A 15012-nucleotide genomic window follows, 5' to 3' on the forward strand; every position below is an offset into this window, starting at 1 on the left:
ACCTCTGAATCACTGAGACAATTAATTAAAAAAAAAAACTTTTTTGAATGAACGAAAATAAGAGCAAAAATATCAACCTCCTTGTGATGTAGCAAAAACAATTCTGATAGGGCTATTGATCTCATATTTTGTATAAAGGTTACCTTACATCAGAGAGAACAGATGATCTGGAATTGACTTGTTTCACTGAGCATAATGGTTTGTAGTTGGGACCATTAACTTGGAAATGCAGAATTTCATTTTTTTAATATTTTTAAAAATTTTTGTTGGAAAGTCATATATACAGAGAGAAGGGATAGACAGGAAGCTGTTCCGTCTGCCGATTCACTCCCTAAGTGGTCACAATGTCAGGAACAGCGTTGATCCAAACCTGGGAACCAGGAGACTCTTCTGGGTCTCCCACTTGGGAGTAGGGTTCCAAGGCTTTGGGCCATCCTCGACTGCTTTCCCAGGCTGCAAGCAGGGAGCTAGATGGGAAGTGGGGTCACTGGGATTTGAATCGGCACCCATATGGGATCTATCATGTGCAAGGTGAGGACTTTAGCCACTGGGCTGCCATGCCAGGCCCAGATTTCATTCTTTTTAATGGCTGAGTAGCATTCCACGGAGGAGATGTACCCCAGGTTCATTTACCATTCTTCTTTTGACAGTCAAACCTATCCTGAAAATCACAATTTCAGACCTCAGGACATACTACAGAGCAGTGGTCATCAAAACAATCTGATACTGGTGCAGAAACAGAGATCAATGGAACAGAATATTAACCTCAAAAGGGAGCTCACACATATATAGCCAGTTAATCTTCAGAAAAAAAAAAAGAACTGAAAATAACCCAGTGGTAAAGTTTGTTCTCTTCAAAAAATGCTGTGGGACAATTGGATAGCAGCCTACAGAAGTAAGAATCAAGATTTCCCCACATCATACAAAAATATTAGCTTTAATTGCATCAAAGACCTACATCAACACTCAGAAACCACCAAACTGTTAGAGGAAATCACAGGAAGCATTGGTAAAGACTTCCTAGAAAGGTCACCAGAAGCACAGGTAGTGAAAGCCAAAATAAACAAATGGGATTATTTCAACCTGAGAGGCTTCACCACAGCAAAGGAACCGATCAATAAAGTGAAGATCTTACTTTTTAGCAACATTTTTAGTTATCAGTAAAATTGAGTGTGAGTCATACACATTCCTCATACACTCCTGCACTCAAACATGAATGGCTTTCCATTATGACTGTCTCCCAACACGGTGGTATAATATGCATAATGAGCCTCTGATGTCCTGTTATCTCTCAACTTCCTTATTTTATGTGAAGATTCTTTCTTGGTGTTGTACATTCCATGAGTTCAGGAAATACGTAATGATTACCAATTTCAGGATGATAATGCATTGTCTTAGTAACTCTTTGTGCCTCACTAATTCATTTCCAGGATTTTTCTTGAGTTTTCATAGAACAGCTGTTTCGAAATCTTTATATGATTTTTTAAAAAAATTTAGTTCTCGGGCCCAGCGGCGTGGTCTAGTGGCTAGGGTCCTCACCTTAGCCACCCCGGGATCCCATATGGGCACCGGTTCTGGTCCCGGCGGCTCCACTTCCCATCCAGCTCCCTGCTTGTGGCCTGGGAAAGCAGTTGAGGACGGCCCAATGCATTGGGACACTGCACCGGCGTGGGAGACTCGGAAGAGGTTCCTGGTTCCTGGCATCGGATCGGCGCGCACCGGCCCATTGCGGCTCACTTGTGGAGTGAATCATCGGGCGGAAGATCTCCCTCTCTGTCTCTCCTCCTCTCTGTATATCTGACTTTGTAATAAAAGAATAAATCTTTAAAAAAAATCAGTTCTCTAATTATTGGCTCCTCATTTTCTTTACATGAGGTCATGGTTGCCTGGAAAGTATGGATATATGTTGATTTTTGACACCATTATTCACTGAAGGATTATTATAAGAATCTGTCTTTGTTTCTATTTGTCTTTCTAGAAATTCTATACACACTATTTATTTTCTTTGATCCCATATCCACATCTTAAAATTCAGCACTAGATTGCATCTTAGTTTGAGGTTGCCCCAGATCTGTTCTTAATTTTTTTCTAATTGTTACAGTCCTACAATACTCTGCATGCTTAGATCTCTGTAAAACCTGTAGTTGCTTTGCTGTCTATAAGATGCTCACTGTGTTCCTCAAGAGGAGATGTTTGTCTCTACTGTTTCTTATTGGTGTGAGGTAAGGACAGACTAGTGGTCCTGTGGTCATCAACAACATGAAGTTAAATCACATCTGGTGCTCACAGTCCACTGAGAGCAATGTAGCCTGGAGCACAGAGCACAGCCCAACTTGCTAGTGTCTGTTTGCTGAGATGGATTTACTGCCAGATGCCATGACTGTCAATCACTTTGAAGTTGTTGGTGTTTTAACACTAATCAAGTGGGGCTATGAAATCACACTTGGTACTGGAGCTGATAAGGAGATTGGGCATAGGGACTGTTACAGTCTGTTCCATGGTGAATTTAACCAGACTGGCAGTGAGTCCAAAAATGGTCTTCTGGTTCCATGCCATTTTCTGAAGCATGTAGGAGAGACGAGAAGTTAGCCACTCAATAACCTGAGTGGGTACTCCGGATCCTGATCTCACAATCACTAAGTCCTATGAATACAGGAATGCAAGCCAGGCCATTTAAGTTCAGGAGTGAAACATAATGAAACAATTCCGTACTATGTGTGTCTATATCTGGGGACAATCCAGGGACTCTGTCCACAGACACTTAGGTAAGAATGGGAACTTCTGGGATCTGCCCAGTGATGGGCATTACTAGTCTTGCACTGAGTCCTGAGACATAGTCCTGTGTTGCCTGTTGTCAATCCAATATTGGAGAAGGGTAATAAAGGCTGACCCTCAGTTAACTGGAATGGCACCACAATGGATCAAACCTGAGCCCCAGTGAAAAGCTTTTATGAGATATCAAGACTGATTGTTATGCCCACCAAAGGTTGGGTGATAGAAAGTAAGTCTGTGTTACTGCCTTAGGCACTTTCTGTAAGCTCTCATTGTGGATAGTCAAGTGCTTGATCTCATTGTGATTGACTCAACTTTGAGTCTCAAGACCTAATCCTAAGCCCTATCTTCTGCTCTTTCTACAGTGGCTGGAGTCTTGCTCCACTCTCTGAGGTGGTTATGGCAGAGGCGATGGAGGTCATTTGTCTATAGAGGTTCCAGGTACTTTAGTTGGCAAGGATGAGTCTGGGTGCAGGAGTAACGGGATTTAGTCCATTTTGTCATAGTGTACCTAAATCCAGATTTGAGTCCCTTATTCCTTACTCAAATAGAAAAGCAATTCTCTTTACACTGTGCTCCTTAAAGGCTTGGGAGGGGTGACATTAACAAATCTTTTCTTTCTATTTTCCTCAATGTCACTTCCTTCTCTATTGAAATAAGTCACTGTGGTCTTACTTAACTTCCATAGCTCTAGTGAAAGTAACTGGATCTTTGAACAGCTATCGGTATCTCAGTGGGGAGGTGATCCTGGAAGCATCTTATTTAGCTAACATTGTGCTTTGCAAATCCATATATATATTAAATTTCCTGAAATATGCCTAGCCCTTGGTAAATTCTCCATTTTCTTGCTAAGCATAGGTAATTTATTTTCCACTTGTGTACAACAGATAATGACATTTATTTATAAACCATGATCAATATCCCTTAAAACTGTGAAAGACAATGTTCTTCGAAATGCATGTTTAAAGATTTATTTGCTTATTTGAAAGACAAAGTAAGAGGAGAAAGAGAGAAAGTGAAAAGTTAAAGTGGAAAGTGCTGGGACAGGCCAAAAAGCCAAGAGTCAGGATTTTTTCTAGGTTTGCTAATTGTGTGGTGTATTTCACTGCTTTCCCAACCCACTAGTAGGGAGTTAGATCTGAAGTTGAGGAGCTGGGAAATGAAACTGGTGCCCTTATGGGATATCAGTATTGCAGGTGGTAATTTTGACCATTATGCTACAACTCTGGCCCATAAAATGTGTTTTAGTATGATATTTTCACTAATAATTATAGCTTCCTTGGTAAATCCTGTAAGGCATATACATTTGATAATGAGATGGTATCAGATTCTATGGCTTTATAAACAAACTATAGGTAATGTTCACGTTTTTATCATTGTTTTACCCTTTCCTTCTTATAAAACATTAACTAAGTCTTCTGCTTACTAGGGTGATGACTTCAAGATGCTGGAGGTATTGGCTAAGAGTGCAGAATAGAATTTGGAAGGATATATAACAACGCATATTAATAATTTCCTTGAATGTTGGTATAAGAAGAACTTAAAATGTAGCTGTTGTACAAGAACCACTTATTATTATTGACATACAGTACAAAGGTGAGATAGTTTCAACAGTAACACAGACAACAAAGTAAACTCATGCCTTAATCACCTACACATTTTGAAAGTGGGAAATTTAGCAAACCTGCTATTAATAAGCGTATTTTAACAAAGTCTAGTCAACAGACGTAATGCGAACCTTTCCTCCTTCCATGATTGTGATCCACTAACAGGAGAAATCATGTTCTATAAGTAATTTTTTCTCATGTACAAATTCAGTACAGTGTTCAACCTGAAGTCTAGGAAAGCAAGAGGAGAGCCAAAGCGAAAATCACTGTGAGTCAGTTAATTGCTGACATAGTTATCAGTTCAATCATACATTCCTTTCTGTTTTGAATAGATGAGTGATGTTAATGATTTAAATATGTAGTGGCTGTGCTGATGATCCGGAACCTGTCACATGGTTAGGACTCCATTTTCTTTTTGACAGGAGTCCTGAGTTTCATTTTTCAGCCAGAATACAGATATCACTTTAATGTCGGGATTTGCAAGAGTAGGCATGAGATTTTTAATTATTGCACTTTTTCGTAGTTTTGTTTCACTTCCACATCCTTATCACAATACCATATTAAAAGACTCATAGCAAAGATGAACAGAAAGCTCTGAGGCACATAGCTTTAGCAGTAATTAAATGACTGCACATTTCAAAGCTATGGATATTTAATGTCACCAAAGTATCAGTTTCACATTTAGTTCAGTGCTGTGTGTGGGAATTAAATGCAGAACAGTGTGTTATCACTACTTAATCATGTAAATGGTATTCACATGTTAGGACTCTGTTCTTAATTGAATCTTTGCTTCTTTATTTAGAAACAAAGATTTTTTGATAAGGTTAAATTGGTTTTAAGTAGAAGCATATTCTTAAGAAATTAATTTTCATATTTTCTTACTGATACTCAGTTGTAACTGAATGTCACGGTGTGTGGTAGTGGTGCCATGAATTTTATCTTTATTCTGAAGGTACTGCATAAAACTGAGGAGCAAAGAAGTGGAAATGAAATACTGATGCTGTAAAGTATCTATGGCAACATCTATGGCAATAATGTCATTTCATTTTGACTTTGGAACATAAAATGGCTTATAAACATCTGAACTTAATCCAAATGAACTTTAAAAATTAGCTATGTTGATCATTGCTATGTGTTTTTTGATATATAACCTTGAAGTGTATCTCCTATACCTCTGTAGGAGAAATCAGTTAGATGTTTATGTATTTCAGGGTACAGTGATTTCAGCTCAGTTGCCACTAACAGACATTTCTTAGGGCTTGTTAAAATTACCTATAACAGAAATTATTTTAAAATAAGTGAAGAAAAATTTTGATCTTGAATTTACTTACTGCTTGATCATATCCATATCAAAGAATTTTATAAAATTTTATCCGAGGGGCTTCTATAGTCCTAGAGTACAAGAAATTTGAACAGGCATCTAGTCAATTGCTGAACTAAATATGATCATTACATATTAGTGACATGGATAAAATATGTGCTTTGAGTTGTAGTTGAGTTTACTTATTTTTGTTGTTGTTTTGGCTTATGTCTTTTATCATTATTATTATTATCATTTTATGATACAGTTCCATAGATCGTGGAATTTCCATTACTGAATTGTAGCACCAACTCTGTGCAAAATTGAAAAATGTTTAAAATGTTAACAAAAAATTAGGTGAATAGTCTCACATCTATTTCTGTTGAATAAATCCAACAGGGATCTAAAGAAATTTTGTGCCAATTGAGATTCATTTCTCATATGTCATTCATTAGCTTAAAAGTCTTTATTAATTAAGCTTTTTGATTCAGAAGTCATTCTCACTTATGGCTCCTTCTAACTACTTTAGGAGAGTGTTTTGTGTATAAATCTACCGTCTTGTCTATAAAGAGAGCTTATTCTCAGCAGTAACTTTCTCAATCATTGCACATTGTAAGTATTTAATATGTATAATAAATGTTCAACAAATGCTCCCTGGCGTTATTATAAAATGGATTAACTGTTTTCCTACTGCCTGAAAGCTAAAAACAAAACACACACACACACACACACACACACACAAACACACACCCAGAAAAGTTAAAATCAAACACACACGCACACAACAAAAGCAAACTAAACAAAAACTTAGAATTCCTAGAGCTTACAGGGAAACAACTACAAGAGCAATACCAATCTGGCTAAATCACGTGAACATCTGCATTCTATTACAATTGATTCTTAAAAAAGTGGTGGTCCCACATGTCCAGAAGTTAGATGGGGCTGGCTGTGAATTTTAGGGAATTATTTTTTTAAAAAACCTACTTCTAAGTGATGTAAATCTTTAGAATATTTTAAAAAATCACGTCTAGGTTACTTGAAGCAAAATTATAGAGTGTAGATCAGTTAATCTCTTAAGACATGTTAACTATAAAGCAACTTGGAAATATTTAACAGGAGGGCACAAGTTCAAGTGTAAACAACAGAGAACAAGATCAGGCTGAACCTTCAGACTGCAGGGAGCATTAAACATGCTTTATATGCGCATGTGTGCAATTCATTTGATTAGTCTTGCCTATGATATGCAGTCTTCCTAATTACTATGGCTATCTGCTTCATTTTGGGGATGCCGGCAAGCTAGCCATTTACTCAAGAATCCATGTAGTATTTAAGAAGCATATATCTTAATTTACTCATTTGAGCTTGTCATTTCTCATGAACTTTTGTGACTTGTTAGCAGAATGCTCATGTAAGAAGTTTTCATTGGTGAAATTTCACATGTAGCTTCAATTTTTTTAAAGCACGTTTACCAAAGCAACGAAATGTTTGACCAAATTCATCTGTCCTTTAATTTTTTTTTATTATCTATTTGAGAAGCAGAGAGAGAGAACAGAGTCAGGATAGAGATTTCCACTCCATTAGTTGATTTTCCAAAAGACCACAACAATCAGAGCTAAGTTAGGTTGGAGCCAAGAACCAGGAACTCTGTCCAGGTCTCCCAAGTGGGTGGCAAGGAGCCAGTCACCAGAGCCATCACCTACTGCCTGGATGGTACACGCCAAAGGAAAGATGGAATTCTGTAGCAAAGAGAACAGAATTGATAAAACAGTAGGGAAACATAAGACTCTTTGTTTTAATTTAAATATATAAAGTGTAAAAATTGAACTAATTCTACTAATTAGTGAGCATTTATCTTCTTTTTAAACAGCCTAGGGTGATGCTGATTTTGAAAAATTAGGTTATGATAAAAATCATTATGAAGAATGTAATGATTCATATATTAAGTTAGTAAAATGCTATTAAGCATGAGTTAACAGTATAATTGGGCTAATCACTTAATAATTGTAACGAACTTATTTTTAAAATTGTACTTGCTTCCTTCTAAAAACAGGTTAAGATAGTGGAATTGGTCTGCAGAAGAGTGATTGGTGCACTTCTGTTAGGATATTTATATTCTCAGATACAGACTTATTCTTTTTTTTAAAAAAAGATTTATTTATTTTATTACAAAGTCAGATATACAGAGAGGAGGAGAGACAGAGAGGAAGATCTTCCATCCGATGATTCACTCCCCAAGTGAGCCGCAACGGCCAGTGCGCGCCGATCCGAACCCGGGAACCAGGAACCTCTTCCGAGTCTCCCACGTGGGTGCAGTGTCCCAAAGCTTTGGGCCGTCCTCGACTGCTTTCCCAGGCCACAAGCAGGGAGCTGGATGGGAAGTGGAGCTGCCGGGATTAGAACCGGCGCCCATATGGGATCCTGGAGCATTCAAGGCGAGGACTTTAGCTGCTAGGCCACGCCGCCGGGCCCCCAGACTTACTCTTATAGACATATTACAAGAAATTAAATGAGATAAAATGTTTAAAACATTTTAGGGTCTGGGACACAGTATGTTAAAAATGGTAGCTATTATGATGATGATAAATCAATGACTAATTTCAGTAAGAAATTATGACATCCTGCTTTCATAAAAATCTATTTTTGACTGAGTCTTTATATATATATATATATATATATATATATATATATATATATATATATATATATAAAACAATTAAAATAATCCTTATATAAACCAAAGAGAGTTGGCATTTCATCTTTCAGAAATTGTGTAATTATGCAATTGTATTTGATGAGTTAAGTATTGTTAGAATAAGAATCCACAGTGCTGAAAAGGATTTTGTAGTGCTTAGGTTAGAAATTAAAGATAAATAAAATACAATGTGAACATATTATCATAAAAGTTCTTATCCTACTCTCTTATGTAATAAGGAAAAAAAATTTAGGTACACAGACTCTTATGACATTGACAAAAGAAATAGGGAGGGGCCCTGGGTATGCAAGCAGAAAAATACTATATGATAGTTACGCTGGAATTGAACAAATATTCCTGTCCCACTGCTTTGAAAACAAGGAAAAGGTTCCTGCTGGGGAATTAACCCTAGTACTATCATAATGGGCTTTTCCTTATAAACCAAACTCATTACAGATGCCAACAGTCAGTGAATTTACGACTTTATAGATTTTTGACATGCTTAGGAGACAAAACCACCGTAGGATGAAATGTCCAAGTGTTCACAACACAACAACTGCAAATTTTAAAATGGCCCCATTTAATCACTCTTCTTGAGAAGACCTGGTAAGATCAAGAATTCACTTCACCTTTTCCTGATAGCTTCCCTTCTCAATGTGGGTGAAACAGACCGCTCTGCTCCAGTCTCCTGGGCCTCAAGCAGAGTGGCTGGGGCATCAGGCAGTCATCAGCCTCACTTTTCACTTCCAAAGAAGCAACACCTATTGAGAGTTCAGTTCTCAGCATCAAATACAGGTATTCCATGGGCTCCAAGAATGTTCAAAAACACTGTTCTATCAGTTAGTGAGACTCCACTCATGGTCAAAGTTCTGCTGGAATTCTACTATTTAAAAAGCATCAATTACTGGTTTCATTTATTTATCTCAGTCTCTCACATGAGTGACAGGGGTTCAGAAATTTGGGCCACTTTCCACTGCTATTATCTCAAGCCATTAGCAAGGGGCTGGATCAGAAGTGGAAAAGCTAGGACACAACTTGGCGTCCATGTGCAATGCCAGCATTCTAGATGGAACCAATATCCATTAAAGCATAATGTGGACCCCTAAAATGTATCTAACCAAAACCTGCTTTCAGATGATATTTTCATTTATATAATCAATATTTTAATATTGATTATTTCAGTCTCTTATTTCATATGCAAACCACATAAGTTTTATTCTTGACCATGTGAAAAGGAATCAGGAAAACAAAAATACTGTGGAATCAGTGAGAATGATAGCTTACTCTCATAAATGAGAAAGGTAGGGCCCAGCGCGATAGAGTAGTGGTTAAAGCCCTCACCTTGAATGCACCTGGACCTCATATGGATGTCGGTTCGTATCCTGGCAGCTCCACTTCCCATCCCGCTCCCTGCCTGTGGCCTGGGAAAGCAGTCGAGGACGGCCCAAAGACTTGGGACCCTGCACCCATGTGGCAGACCCGGAAGAAGCTCCTGGCTCCTGGCTTCGAATTGGCTCAGCTCCAGCCTTTGTGGCCACCTGGGGAGTGAACCATTGGATGGAAGATCTTCCTCTCTGTCTCTCCTCCTCTATATCTGTCTTTCCAATAAAAATAAATAAATCTTTAAAAAAATGAGAAACATAAGGAAACTTTTCAAACTACGTTGTTATTGATATATTGGTAAATTGGTATATATATAGTTTAAATATATTTTTATTTTGAATTTTGAATTATACGGTACAATTTCATATAGACTTGGATTCCCCCTGAAATTCCCACCCCCCAACAGATTTTCCCCATTTTACTACAATAGTGTAGTCCTTCATAAGGATTCATAATTCTGTCAGTCTCTTATTTAATTGTACCCCGACATTGTTGCTACAGACAATGTCAGACAGTCCAGCATCCCATTGTCTACATATGTCCAACAATTTCATTGGGAATCCATTTTTCATCTAGAAGTAGGGATGCATGTTGCATTATACCCCCACATCTGGATAGGGTAGACCCACGTACTCCATCACTATACATCTCCTTAATTGAGAAGCCATGAAACAAGGTCAACAGCTGGTATGATTTGGAACAACAACAACATCATCAACAAATTCCAGCGCCATGAAAAAATGCGCCACTGAGTAACCAACACATGGGTGACAAAAAGGAAACCCAACAGTCTCTTGGGAAAAATCATGCCATCATGTAATTCATTAGCCAGCAATGAATTCAACAAGAGAAAATAAATTATTTGGAATAAATAAAACTGAAATAAAAAAATCAAAACACATGGGATGCAGCCAAACAAACAAACAAAAACAGTATGGATCGGATTATTGAAGTTACACTTTCCATGTTGGTTTCCTTATGTAAGTGAGAGCATATGGTATTTTTTTCCTTTGTGATTGACTCATTTCACTGAGCATAATAATCTCTAGTTGGGACCACATAGTTGTAAATAGCATAATTTCATTCCTCTTAATAGCTGAATAATATTCCATGGAGCAGATGTTTCTTTAACCACAGTTTCTTTAACCACTCTTCTTTGGATGCACATCTGGATTGTTTCCATGTCTTTGTTATTATAGATTGTGCTGCTGCAAATATAGGATTACAGACCCCCTCTCATTTGCAGATTTTATTTGTATTGGGTATATTCCTAGGAGCGGGATAGCTGGATCATATGGCATATTTATTTGCAATTCTCCAAGCACTCTCTATACTGATTTCCACAGTGGTTGTACCAGCCTATACTCCCACCAGCACTGAGGGAGGGCGCCTTTCTCCCCACATCCATGCTAGCAAGTGTTGTTAACTGAGTTCTTAATGTAAGCCAGTCTCATTGGAGTTAGGTGGTACCTCAACACGGTTTTCATTTGTATACAAAAGATTAGATAAAATATGTTCCTGTTGGGCCTGGTATGGTAGCCTCACAGCTAAATCTTAGCCTTGCATGCACCTGGATCTCATTTGGGGCCAGTTCTAATCCCAGCAGCCCGGCTTCCCATCCGGCTCCCTGCTTGTGACCTGGAAAAGCAGTCGAGGATAGCCTAAAGCCTTGGGACCCGGCACCTGCATGGCAGACTCAGAAGAGTCTCCTGGCTCCTGGCTTGGGATCGGCTCATCTCCAGCCATTGCTGCCACTTGGGAAGTGAATCAATGGATAAAAGATCTTCATCTCTGTCTCTCCTCCTTTCTGTATGTCTGACTTTCCAATAAAATAAATAAATCTTCAAATTTTTTTTAAAAAATATGCTCCTATTACTAAGATTCACCTTGTTCCTTGTCATCCTCTGTAGGGACATAAAACAGGATAGGATGATATATAAACCTACAGAATTATTCAGGTATTGAATATCTTTACATGATTTACTCCAAATGTTTCTCCACTGTTTCCTAATCCTGTAGAGGTTAGAAAATATATATGTATCATGAAAACCAAAGATCATTTCACCCAGTGCATGCTGCTTCTCTCCAATGTTCCAGGGGGAATTTATGTACTGGAAAACTTTCAGTGAAAATCGGAGTTAACCTCACAGCAGCAGTCGGTTGAAATTAAACCCTTTCACAAAACAGTTCTGTCTTTGTTAAAGAAGAATCCTCACGGAGGATTTTTAAATGCTGAGAGGATTCAAGGAAACAAAACAAGAACAACAGCAGCAACAACAAAAACCCGCCACTTAACTGTGATCATGCCTTAAAAAATATGCCAGGAGTGAAGGAAAGGTCTCTATAAAGACAATTCACATAGATTTATAACTGAAATCAGACTATCTAAAAAAGTAAATTGATTACCTCTCAGAACACAGGTAAGGAAAAACTTGGAAAACACTGAAATATGTAAGGGATCATCTGCTTCTGTAATAACTTCAAAAAAATAAAGATCTCATAATATTATAGTCTGTAATGTAAGCTCTGAGTTATGAGCTGTGTATATTTGTCTTTGTGGGTGTGTATGTCTAAAATTACATAAATAACCAGTTGTACATGATATTCTCTTCTTCATTTGTTAGATACTGAGGAGAAGGAAGCAAGATGCCATTAGATAATTGTAGACATAAAAATAAGCACATGACTATACATCTTTGCAAGTGCTGTGAATGAGAATTAAGGGTGGTTAAAAGGGATTTAAGTGGTGGAATTCATTTATCCCAGGAAGTTATGGATGACTTCCCAAAATAATTGATGCTAGAATAGATATCTCAAAGATGACATATTACTCGGATGAAGAATGAGGGTGAGAGTGAGAGGAACCGGTGTGTCTGAAAATCAAGATCTGAGGGAAATCATGCCATGGTGCCATCAAATGGTTGAATTACAGGAATGTGTGTCAGAGGCATAGAGTATGCAGGAAGTTTTGATCAGAAACAGGGCTTGAAAAGTAAGCAGATGACAAACTATGAATTGTCTTACGGATACTCTAAATATTCTCAGCCTTTTAAAGATTTTTTTTAACCCAATAGGGTTTTATTGAAAAGCTTCATAAGAGGACTGTTATAAAATATTCCTTTAGACATAGACAATGGCAGAGAATCCAGTATCCTATTGTCATGATAGACTTAACAGTTTCAATGGGAGTCCATCTTTGATTTGGAAGTAGAGGTGCATACTGTATTGTATCTTAATATCTGAAAATGATAGTCTGTATTACACAGTTCAATAAAAAGCCATAAAACAAAATCAACAACGGAGAGGAAGAAAAATAGAAGATTTACAGCAACATGAAATTAAAGTAACACGCTACAGAATGACTTAAGTGTTTCTAAAGAAATGAAAAAGAAAATCAAAAAGCTTCTTGAAGAAAATGATGCTATTTTATGACTTATATGCCACTGAAGAAATCAATAAGAGAAAATAAATGAAGAAACAGTGATAAAACAAAAATTTAAAAACCTATGAGATGTAGCAAAAATAATGCAAGGACTTATTAAAGAAGAAACATGAACAGGAAGCAAGAAATGATAAAATCCGCAGCAAAACTAAATTGCATTGAAACAAAAAATTGCAAATTGTAATGAGAGCCATTTTTTAAAAAGATGAATGAAACAAACTTTGTTTCACCTTACGAATGTCATATGAATATATAATTGCCTTCCATCCTTCTTTGTTTCTTCTTCACTCCTTTATTATTCCATTCTGCTTTCTGTAGCTGCTTGGGAGCTACACATTGTGCTTTTATTTTTTTCTGCTAGTGATATTTCGCAGCTAAAAAATAATTGTGCTATCTTATTTCCTCAGGCAATAATGATGAAACTAAAAGTATTCATTATTGCAGTCAGGGAATTGTGTTATTTTGTTGCATGGACAGAGTTCTCTGAGTTTAAGTGACAGGGACACAACTGAAGATTCCCTGAAAAAAGCAAGGTGACTTAATCGATTCATATTACTCATGTTTGTGGAACGTTGAAGAAAACTCATTAATGAATAACTGGTCAGTACCTACCTTCTCATCTTTTTACTAAATACTGGCTATAGGCTTGTGTTGAAAAGTTGCAGCTGGCTACGATTCTAATCTTAGTAATGTTGTGTCTAAAATAAAAAGGAGTATCAGCCACCATACTACAAAAATTTCAGGGCATTATTATGTTTGGCCCGGACTGGGACATTTGTGTATCCTACATGCTAAGAACATTAATTCACTAAATTTACGAGGTAAAACAATAAATAACTAGAAGAGTTTTTACATAAAACAAGAGAAAGGTTATTGCACTTTCCCACAAACGCAAAGCTGAGAATCATAGAACATGCTTTGGATATGCACTTAGAATTATAAAGTACATACACTTTCAAAAATAGATATCTTCAAAATTCTGAAACCTTCACATGCACTTTTTGCATAGAATAAAAATTTATGTATTTACTTTTTACCAAACCAAGATGTTGATTCACTTGAGGGCCAAATGGCAAGCATTATGGCACACTGAGTGAAACTGCTGCTGACACTCCTGTAACCATATCAGAGTTCCCAGCTTGGTTCTAGCACTTCCATTTCTAATCCAGCTTCTCACTAACACAAGAGTTCAAGTCACTGCCAGCCTCATGAAAAACCCCAATAGGGCTCCAGGTTCCTGAATTCACCTGGGATTACACAGCTACTTTTGACATTTGGGGAAAAAAAAAAAAAAACCCTGACTGATCTTTCCTCCTTCTGGCTGTGTTGGTTACTCTATATTTTCAAATAAATAAATATTAAAAAGTGTGATAAAGTGCCTTCATGGAGAGCTATTGAATGAGTTCGGAATGTATTAATAATTCTCTTATTAACTCAAAATCAACATACCGTATGATCCAGCAACAGCACTCCTAGGAATATATCCAGAACAATTGTTTTATGAGAAACCAACATGCACTCCTATGTCCATAGCAGCACAATCAGTAATTGCAAAAACATGGAAGCAGCCAAAATGCCCATCAGCAGAGGATTGGATAAGAAAGCTATGGTTCATCTACTCCATGGAATACTACTCAGCTATTAAAAAAACAATATGCAGTTCTTTGTGGCCAAATGGGCCAAACTGGAAACCATAATGCTAAGGGAAATGAGCCAATCCCAAAAGGTTAAATACCACATGTTTGCCTTAATTTAAGATGATATGATGTTATGTATAACATGTTATGTTATGAATGTTATATGTTATGTATAAACT

This window comes from Ochotona princeps, chromosome 7, assembly GCF_030435755.1.
Source record: "Ochotona princeps isolate mOchPri1 chromosome 7, mOchPri1.hap1, whole genome shotgun sequence".
Classification (NCBI taxonomy): Eukaryota; Metazoa; Chordata; class Mammalia; order Lagomorpha; family Ochotonidae; genus Ochotona; species Ochotona princeps.